The following is a 9,905-nucleotide window of genomic DNA, read 5'->3' as shown; positions in this document are numbered from 1 at the left end:
CCCTACAAATGACATGTCATGAAGAAGAGAAAAAGAGAAAAAAAACAGTGATTGTTTGGATAATTCTGTCCCATCCACAGAAGGGGAACCAGGGACTGGGCTGAATAAAGAAGGCCATGAAAATAGATTGGTGTTGATTAGAAGTCAACACATCAAAATCCATTCCATAGATCTGAATTATTGTATTTTGAGAATTCCAGTTGTTTATCTTTTTAAGCAGGGGTCAAGGGACACACTTTGATCCTGCATTACCACAAAGAACTCTTTAGGAAACATTTTGGTGAAATGAGAGTCATAGCCATGAGACAGATTTGTTTAAAAACCACTTTAAGCCATTTCAATGAGATTTTTGTACAGAAGGATGTCTGTCACAGTGATTTTCATAGTATTTAATCAGCCTTAGCTGTCACAGTAATATGGATTCAAAGCCCTTATATAGGCACATAGGCATCAGGGATTATTTGTTAACTGCTGTGTAATGAAGCAGAACTCAAACTAAGTCTGAATTCTCCCACTTATTTGCTGTTTGACCTCAGGCAAATCCAATAACTTTCTAAGCCTTGGTTTTCCCATCTGTAAATTGAGGGTAATGATCCCTACCACCCAGGGTGGTTGTGAGGATTGAGTGGAAAAACTGGCATGTTAACTGATGTTCCATAAATCTCAGTTTTTTTTAATGAGTAAAGAAGTACATGGACTTGGGGCCAATACACTTAGGATAAAGATCCAGCTCTGGCACTCCCTAATCGCATGGCCTTGGACAACTCACGCACGTCATTTGTCTACATATTCTATAAAATGGGATGTCAAATACATCATGTGATTAAACCGCATGATGTATTTGACATTCAGTTTTGTCCTCATCCTCAAGAAAGCAGTCTGAGGCAAGGATTAAAGTGCTGGTACTTCCAGTTGGAGGCGAAAGCCAAAGGGAGGTCAAGGTGAATAAGAAAAGCAGAAATGAATGAAAGAAATATGTAAAAAGCTAATGGATTTGTACGTTGCTATGATGCCGCTCTTCAGGGTGAGCTGCAAAGAGATGCTCATCCTGCAGAGGCACGTTCATTCCTTCGGCCACTATCAATTTCCAGAGGCTTTTCAAACAGACGCTGCAACTCAGCACTCCCCAGAAGGGAGGAAAGAGAGAAATGTATCCGCCTTGCTTCTCCTGTTCTCCCTTTCCCACTGATGAAGGTTTACCCCATGGGGAGCTAATTCCCCACATCTCTGAGTCATATCATGTGGCCCCTCAATAGCTGATCAGGAAACAGTTCATCTCTCCCAGTGGAAAGCTGTGGACCACCACCGTGTGGTCCAGCTGAACCTGTGGGCCATGCGGACCAGACAGGCCCGGGCCTTGCAATCCTTGACAACTCTGGGAGCTCCATCACCACAGTGGCACCAGAACACTCCAGCCCCTTCATGCAGTGCTCTACCCTTGGGCAGGGGAGGAGGTGGCATCAGTGGCACAGAGCAGGAGTGAGATTCCAATTTTTACAAGATACTTTGAAAGCTTAAATGTGACCAGTTTTAGAAATAAGGAATTGGAGCCCCAGAGAGGGAAATGGACTTCTCTAAGTTGCATAGGTGCCATTGTCAAAGTTCCTCCGACCTGGGCTCCTCAATCTAGCTGGCAATTTTGTTTGAAAGGAGATTCTGACCCAGTAGTTCTGAGCTGTGACAGAGATGGCGATCTGTGGATTACATTTTGTATAGCGAGCCTTTAAACGGCCAGAGCCACCTTGGAAATCTACAGTAAGTGCCATGTAAATGAGACTTCGGCATGTTTCCTCTCTCATCCACCATCTTAGTCCAGAATGGTTCCCTTTGCCCATCACTTGCACCTGACTCTCTCCTGCTATTTAACTTTTACTGACTTTGCCTATTATTTTCTCACCACTGCCCTTGCTGTCTTTGCCCTAATATGATTCTTAATGTTCCACTCTTCCTTCCTTCTTGGTTAGGATTTTGGCTACCCTCACTATCACTTAAGCTATGCCATGTAAAGTTGTGCTGAGTACACACTCTCCCTCTACAACTTGGGCCCAGAATCCTCCAGCCGCAAGGCATTGCTTGTGGTCATCTTTTTTTTTTTTTTTGCGGTACGTGGGCCTCTCACTGTTGTGGCCTCTCCCGTTGCGGAGCACAGGCTCCAGACGCACAGGCTCAGCAGCCTGGCTCACGGGTCTAGCCGCTCTGCAGCATGTGGAATCTTCCCAGACCAGGGCACGAACCCGTGTCCCCTGCATCGGCAGGCGGACTCTCAACCACTGCGCCAATAGGGAAGCCCTCCACCCAGCTTCTTTCATGTGAAGATCAAACTGATGACAGCCCAAGTCTTCCAGGCACTTTCCACTATACCACCCAGCCTTAATTCTAAGGTTTAATAAGGCCGAAGGGGATTTGTAGGGCACAAGAATATTTTTGTGCTGAAATGTGTACTTGTTCTCAAAAAAAAAACCACAAAACTTACAGTCAAGCTGGAATACTCTAGTTTCCTAAAAATCACAACAGAAATAGATTTTCTTTCCTGTTTACATATGAATCAGATTGTGCTTCAGAGTTACTGGTTTGCTGAATGAATGAGCAGAAGCAGATCTGAAAGTATTTATGAAATGCCTACTATCTTCAATAGTGAGCAGAGAGCACAGAATGGGCTAGAGTTAGTCAGTGAAACAGAAACTGAGTTACTGAAGGAGAAAGAAGCGGTGGGTATGGACTGGAGAACCGTGGGGATTAGATTTCCCAAGCTCTTCGTTTACTCTAATCTAGGGCAGTTGATTTCAGAGAGGCAGGGTTTCTCATGGCTACGAGTAGGGACTCTGCAGCCCAACTGCATCAATTCAAAGTCCAGCTCTGCCATTCACCATTTGTGTGAACTTGAGCAAGTTATTAAAAGTCTTGGTTCCTTGGCTTCGCCAATTGTAACATGGGAATAATAATAGTACCCATCTCATAGAATTGGCATAAGGATTAAATGAGTTAATCATTTAAACATAAGCCATTTAAATTTTTCCCACCACATAATAAGCACCCAACAAATGGTAGCCAGCATGCTGCCAGCTGAAACTTCACTGCTTCAACTCCCACTCAAGAGATTATATTGGAATGCAAGTAAGTGAGAGTTGAAAGAGAAAACAAGTCTTAATAAATTTGAGAAGATTGAAATCATATCAAACGTTTTCTCCAACCACAAAGGAATATATTCTAGATATAGCAAAGAAGTATTTATGCTAATTTTATCAAGAACCAAGATTTTTAGTGTATGAGAAAAGAGAAACAAGTGTAAATTCAATTAACTTAAATTTTATATGACTATATTTGGATTGTCCATAATTAGCTTGAATATAATTTTTTTAATAGGTATTTTCTAGCTCTGCCCACTAAAAAGGCCTAGAAGCAATCACAGCCTCATGGCTTATAAAGACCATTACCTTCCAAAAGAAACAGGGACTCCTCTGAAAAGTGGATGATGATTAAGATCTGGGGCAAGGAATTTCCAGAGACTCGTACCAGAATGTAGGGAAGCTATCAAACAGTACTGAGGATGTGATAAAAGGACTCATGGCAAGTGTCTTGAAATATGCTCCATATAAAAACCCATATGCTCAAAAGGATACCCAATAGAAAAATAAATAAATAAGCTCAGCACTCACAGTGTTCACCATCAGTCGTAACTAGGTACCAACTCAACTGAATATCAGTCGTTAAGGGGACAGAACCATTTATCTTGCCTTTCCTCAATGGAAAATATCTCAGAGTAAACAGATACTCATAGTTTATCAACATAATATGTCCTTAGAGAAGAATTCCAGCCAAGACATGGGAAAGGATGACAGAATTAGAAAAAGTGCCCATTTTCAACCCCTAACAAAATAATTGATTCAAGCAAAGGTTGGCTGTAGATGACACCATTAGATGAAAGTTTAAAGGAAAATTTAGAATGGAGATATCAGACTGTCGCCATCTGAAACCCTTGATCAAATTAGCATCATTAAATTGGTACAATCAGACTTTCTGCACCTTCTAGTGTGATGCAGTGTGAAGTGCATAGCACCAACAATGAAATGCTCTTGGAAAAAACCTTGAACGCGACTCTCAGCAAAGACTTTAGAACTAGCTTCTAGTTTACTGTAAATAGAAAGAGTAGGTAAATCAGTTAAATGACACCACAATGAAGCAAATAGACACATTCAGAATGTGGGATTTTCTACTAAGACCTGATTTCTTCCATAGGAAAAATGGCATAAAAGAGGAGGGATCAGGGAAAGGGCCCAGGGAAGAAGGGCTGTTCTAGACTACAAGAGACTTAAGAAACACAACTGAATGCAATATGTGTGGATTTTATTTAGATCTCGATGTGAACAGTGTTACATCACATTCTTGAGATAATTGGAGAAATCTGAATCCTACACCGAGGGCTTATAGTGAATTTCTTTAGGTATGATGATAACCCTATGGTTAGCTCAGAAAATGTCCATATTCCTATAAGACATATCCTGGACTATTCACAAGTGAAATGATACGAGATCTTGGATTTGAACAAACAAACAATTGGGTGGAGTTGGGGTGGGGGGCAGGTGATGAAGCAAGAGAGGCAAAGTCATTTATATATATATATATATAATTATATATATATATATATATACATATATATACACATACACACACACACACACACACACATACATCCATACATGCATACTGGTTATATGGAGTTTATTATACTTTTGAACTGTATTATGCTATACTATATTATTATTGTACCATTATTATTGAACCATTATTATTATTATATTCTCACAACTTTTGTGTATATATGAATGTGTTTATAATAACAATATTTTTAAATAACGTGGGAAGATCCAGAATCAGACTTAATACACATTTTATTAAAAAATATTTGCAACTTTTGATTTTTTTCACTAATAGCAAAAACTCCCTGTTCCATCACCCACAACCAAGCCAAGACATCCCGTTATGTCACCACTCATGCTGCATGTGCTCCATCCTTGAACTAATCAGTCTGAATGAAATGGGGGTGCTCATCTGTCACCCACCAGACTGTGGCTTGGGAGCAGGAACGGTGTCTTATTCAACTTTGAATCCCAGCACTGGTACACAGCCAGTGCTCACAGTATATTCACATAATAGGTGAATATGAATGGGAATCAACCAGAGATGATTTAGAATGCTGATCCCTTGACACTAACTCTAGAACTTCTGAAGCAGAAAGTTTGTGTGGGGTCTGAGGAATCTTCATTTTTAGTAAATTTCCCAGTGATTCCTATGCACAGTGTTTGGAGCCCACACCCTGAGAAACACTTTTTTCTCTATTAAACAGTCACGTGGGACAGTTTCACAGGGGAGCTTGGGAATAAGCAGAGTCAATAAACAAATGGATGGCATGTATGCAGTTATACTCATCAGTTTCAGAGGCTCTGATTTCTGAGGTTAAATAATGGGAAGGGGTGATTAGCAAATGCAGAGGGAGCAGAGCAGCTTCTAATGCAGCATTTGATTTCAATTTTATTTTTATTTAAATGGAAACTTCTGCGGGAGTCAAAAGCAAAGCTTCTCGATTACAGACAGAGCAGCCATGGATAAATATAAATCTTAGCTTTCCAGACAGCTTTGTGAAATGGATAAGGAGCACAAGGCACTAACTAGCGTGATTATATAAGGCATGTGCTTGTAATAAGACTTAAACGAATATGGGCTTCCTCAGAGTCGAATTTATAAAATTTCTCATTCTCTCCCATCAGCCCCGTAGGCATCTGTTTGAATCTGCCAGCTCACTGGTTGGAGTAATATTGTTTCCACACAATTCCCATTCCATGCCAATATATTGCTAGTGGTGGGTAGTTAGTTTCCTCTTGAGCCTAGAATTGCCCACCCCTGGAGTTCAAGCAGAGGACAGAGGGATGATCATTGATCTAAAAGATCCTACATTGGGTCTTGGAGAGAAGGCCCAAGATTCCTGCCAATTCCCTTCCTCAGTTGCCCCCTTATTCCTCCCTGTCTCCAAGCTTGGCAAATGCTCTGCCTTTGCCTAAAATGTTCCTCCCCCACATCTCTGCCTGACCAGGTGCATCGAGCCCCAGCCCAAGGATCAGCTCTTCCAGGAAGATTCCTCTGACTCCAGGCTGATGTCAAAGCTCTTCTCTGTTCTAAGTAATCTGAGTTTACCTCCATCACTATACAATCTTTTAAATATTTATTTTATTTAGTTTTATTTATTTATTTTGGCTGCTCCGGGTCTTAGTTGCTGTATGACGGATCTTTAGTTGTGGGCATGCAGGATCTAGTTCCCTGACCAGGCTTCGAAACCAGGACCCCTGCATTGGGAGCGCAGAGTCTTAACCACTGGACCACCAGGGAAGTACCCATTATAATATAATTGACTATTAAATTTTGTTAGCCCTGCCTCAACTGTGAGAACTGTATCTCACTCTGTGCCATATCCCAGGTTTCTTGCACAAACCTGGCAGACTGTAGATACTCAACAAAGGCAGTAAAAGTGAATGAATGAATGAATGAATGCCTAACCAACACATCTAAGTTACTCAACCAATCCAGTTCAAGTATGCCCCTGAATTGAAATAGTAGAAACATTTTGAGGAATTTCTAAAATATTGGAGAATTAGAGAAATGCCACAGATGGATACTAGTGCTAGTTTTTCAAAAAGCAACTTAAGGTGAATTTAAGACCATGAGTAGATTAACTTGTAACTGATTACTAGTAAAATGTAGGAGCATTTTAAAAGCAAAGAAGTGATGATTGGGATTTACATAGTTTTTCAAACCATAAATCCTCCCAAACTCTCTCTCCCATTCGAGCATTTGACAAATCATGTATAATGTCCATGTGAAAAGAGAAAAACATTAGCTGGAAGACAATGTCATTGAGACAAATTTGTAGTTGGTAAAATTTATGTATTAATGAATGTATGAAGATTAGTCTGGAGGGAGAATACTGTCATCACTTCTTTGCCTTTGCCATTTAACAACTGTATAAATTACTTGATAAATATTCATAAGATAAGCCCATTAAATACATTCATCCATTCAATAAGCAACTGTTGAGCCCTTGCTTTATGCTTTCCCTTGAGAAGCTCATTGCACAGTAAATAGCTAATTATACTATAATGTAACAGATGCTATCACAGATAATGAAGCAGAATCTCAGGAGGCTGACCTAGAAATCACAGTTGTTAATAAGAGCCCCAGGTAATACTTGTAATCAGACAAGATCTGGGAAATGATTGTAGATGACACAATCAAGTTTAAAGTATATCTATCCAACAATGAATAAATAAAATCAAGGGAAAAAATGAGAGCAAAACTTTAAAATACCTCCACTGGCAAGAACAATGGGTTGAAACCTAAAAGGAGAAATGTAATGATTAGTAATGTTAAAATATGCAAAAACTGGGCTTTACCTATTATACAGCAAAATAATGCATGTGATCTGGTTTGCTAGATCTGTTAAAGGCAGGTAAATCCACATATCTCCAACTTACTATCTTTACTACAGTAGTAGATAAAAGAGTATGACCATAGCAATACGATTTCTTGAGTCTCAGTGTCCTCATCTATCTAATGGGCATAATAATAGGACCGGCCATGAAGGCTTGTGTAGAGTCTCCAGGTATAGTTGTGCAGGAGAAAATTAAACGAGATTATCTGCTTATCAAATATTTATTGACTGACTACCATATTCCAGTGTTAGGCTCTGGTTATGTCTAAAGCACTTTGCACCATGCTTAGCACACAGTATATGTACCAAAATAAAATGGTAGCTATTATTACTATTAAGCCCATTTGTAATGATCCTGGTTATCCATCCTGCATCTAGAAACAGAAACTGCACCTGCTTTTTTATGCTCGACAATAGGCGGGTCTGTGCTGAGCTACTGTACTTAGCACATTGTAAACCTCTTCAGAGCTCTTTCCTTATCAAGTGCCATTGAGAGTTCCAGCCAGAGGCAGACTCTCAGTATGGTGTTCGCTGCTAGACTTCTTAGGACAATCAAGTGTTTTCAAATTCAAGTCACAATTAATCCCTGACTAGACCAGCTTTCATAGAAATTCCTCACCTCTGAACTTCTAAGCATTGTTAGTCTGTAACATGCAATGTAGCACTTATTTTTACCATCTTGGAGTAGAAAGAACACTTAAGATTACCTTAAAAGGTATTAGTTAAGAGACTGGGCTTCTTGGAGCCAAACAGTCCTATGTTCAAACCCCTAATTGTCTGACCTTGGGAATATTATTTTGTTTCTTCATAAGTTCAGTGCAGTACTGTGAAGACTGAATGAGATTATTATGTACCTTGCAGTGTAATAGGGAAGAAGAGATCTGACTCCATATTGGATCTGTTTCTTTTACCTTTGTATTCTTTTGCTTTTGCTTGGAGTTAAGAATGTTGCCTATAGCCTGAAATATACAGGATAGCCCATTCTCAAGGCTCTGGCCTTTAAGGGTTTAACAATTTCCATTCACATAGAGATAAAAAGTTGCAGAACAGAGAATAACATTGGTCTTGTTGGAGGTTTACAGGAACATCATGACCTGATCTATGTGGACAACTGTAAGAACAAAGGATTCCAACACCAAGAAGTTTGCAACAGTCAACAACACTCCCTCTCCTTTTAGTATAAAAGAAGCCTGAATTCTGACTTGGGTAAGATGGTTCTCTAGGACATTAGTTCACCATCTTCTCAGACTCCTGGCTTTCCGAATAAAGTCATTATTCCTTGCCCCAACACCTCGGTCTCCCAATTTATTGGCCTGTCGTGCAGTGAGGGGAATGAGCTTGGACATGGTAACAGCAGGAACTCACTAAATGGTAGTGGTCAAGAGTAGTAACTGCTCACTGGTTCACAGCTGGTTGTCAGAAAGTCCTCAATGAATTGAACCAGAAATTTCCTTCCTCTAGCTTTGTTCTTTCCAGTGGTCTAAAGTCTGCCCTCTGAAGGTACACAGAGTCACATATCTTTACCTCCTCTCTCTAGGAAAGTGCTTCAGATAGTTGCAGACACCAGCGATGTCTCCCTAGGGTGACCAAACATCCTGGTCTGCCCAGGACTAAGGGGTTTCCTGGGACATAGGACTTTCAGTGCTAAAATTGGGAAAATTCCAGGTAAACCAAGATGGTTGGTCACCCTATCTCCCTCTCTGTTCTCCAGGCTGAATAACCCCATGATCTTCAATCATTGCTCTTGTGACCCATGTGTAGTACCCTCATCATCCTCTCTCCCTCTTTATAGGCATTAGTTTTTTGTCAATGCCTCTCTTAATGTATAGCACAGAAACATTTATGCTGCAGTATAGAGGTGGAAGATTTTCTCCTGTGATATATGATCTTGGTTCTTCTTTTCTTTTCCCCATCTCAGGTGCAAAGATCATTCTCCTAAGTTCATGGGTCACTATGTACAAGGCCCCCTTGTTTCTTTATTCCTCATTGTCTGCATTCCTGACTTTTATTTCTCCTTCCTGATTAGGCACTCAGTCTAATGTGAGAAAGATTAGATGAGGGTTTATGTCAGTGTCAATCATGTAGTTGTTTTTTATGCATGTATATTTCAATTTGCATAAATGGTATTATGCTGTAAACTACATTTTCTTTTCTTTTTTTTTTAACTAAAGGCTATTATTAAGATCTGTCCACATTACCATGTGGACAATCATTTCCTTGACTATAATTGCTGCATAGTATTCCTGAGTGTACATCCAGCTCATTTTCTAAATCCATCCCCTCAGTGACGGTAAAGAGGTGACCTCCTTCTCCCAGCTGCTACATATAACATTGTGATGAGATCCTCATTCACGTCCCATTTATGAGAAATTCTCTTGGATCAGTTTTAGTTGCCTGAATCTCCTTGAGCTAGCTTAGCAAAAAA

The sequence above is a fragment of the Lipotes vexillifer genome, unplaced genomic scaffold, assembly GCF_000442215.2.
Source record: "Lipotes vexillifer unplaced genomic scaffold, Lipotes_vexillifer_v1.1 scaffold1903, whole genome shotgun sequence".
Classification (NCBI taxonomy): Eukaryota; Metazoa; Chordata; class Mammalia; order Artiodactyla; family Lipotidae; genus Lipotes; species Lipotes vexillifer.
The sequence above is the reverse complement of the archived record's forward strand: the minus strand, read 5'-3'. Positions refer to the sequence as shown.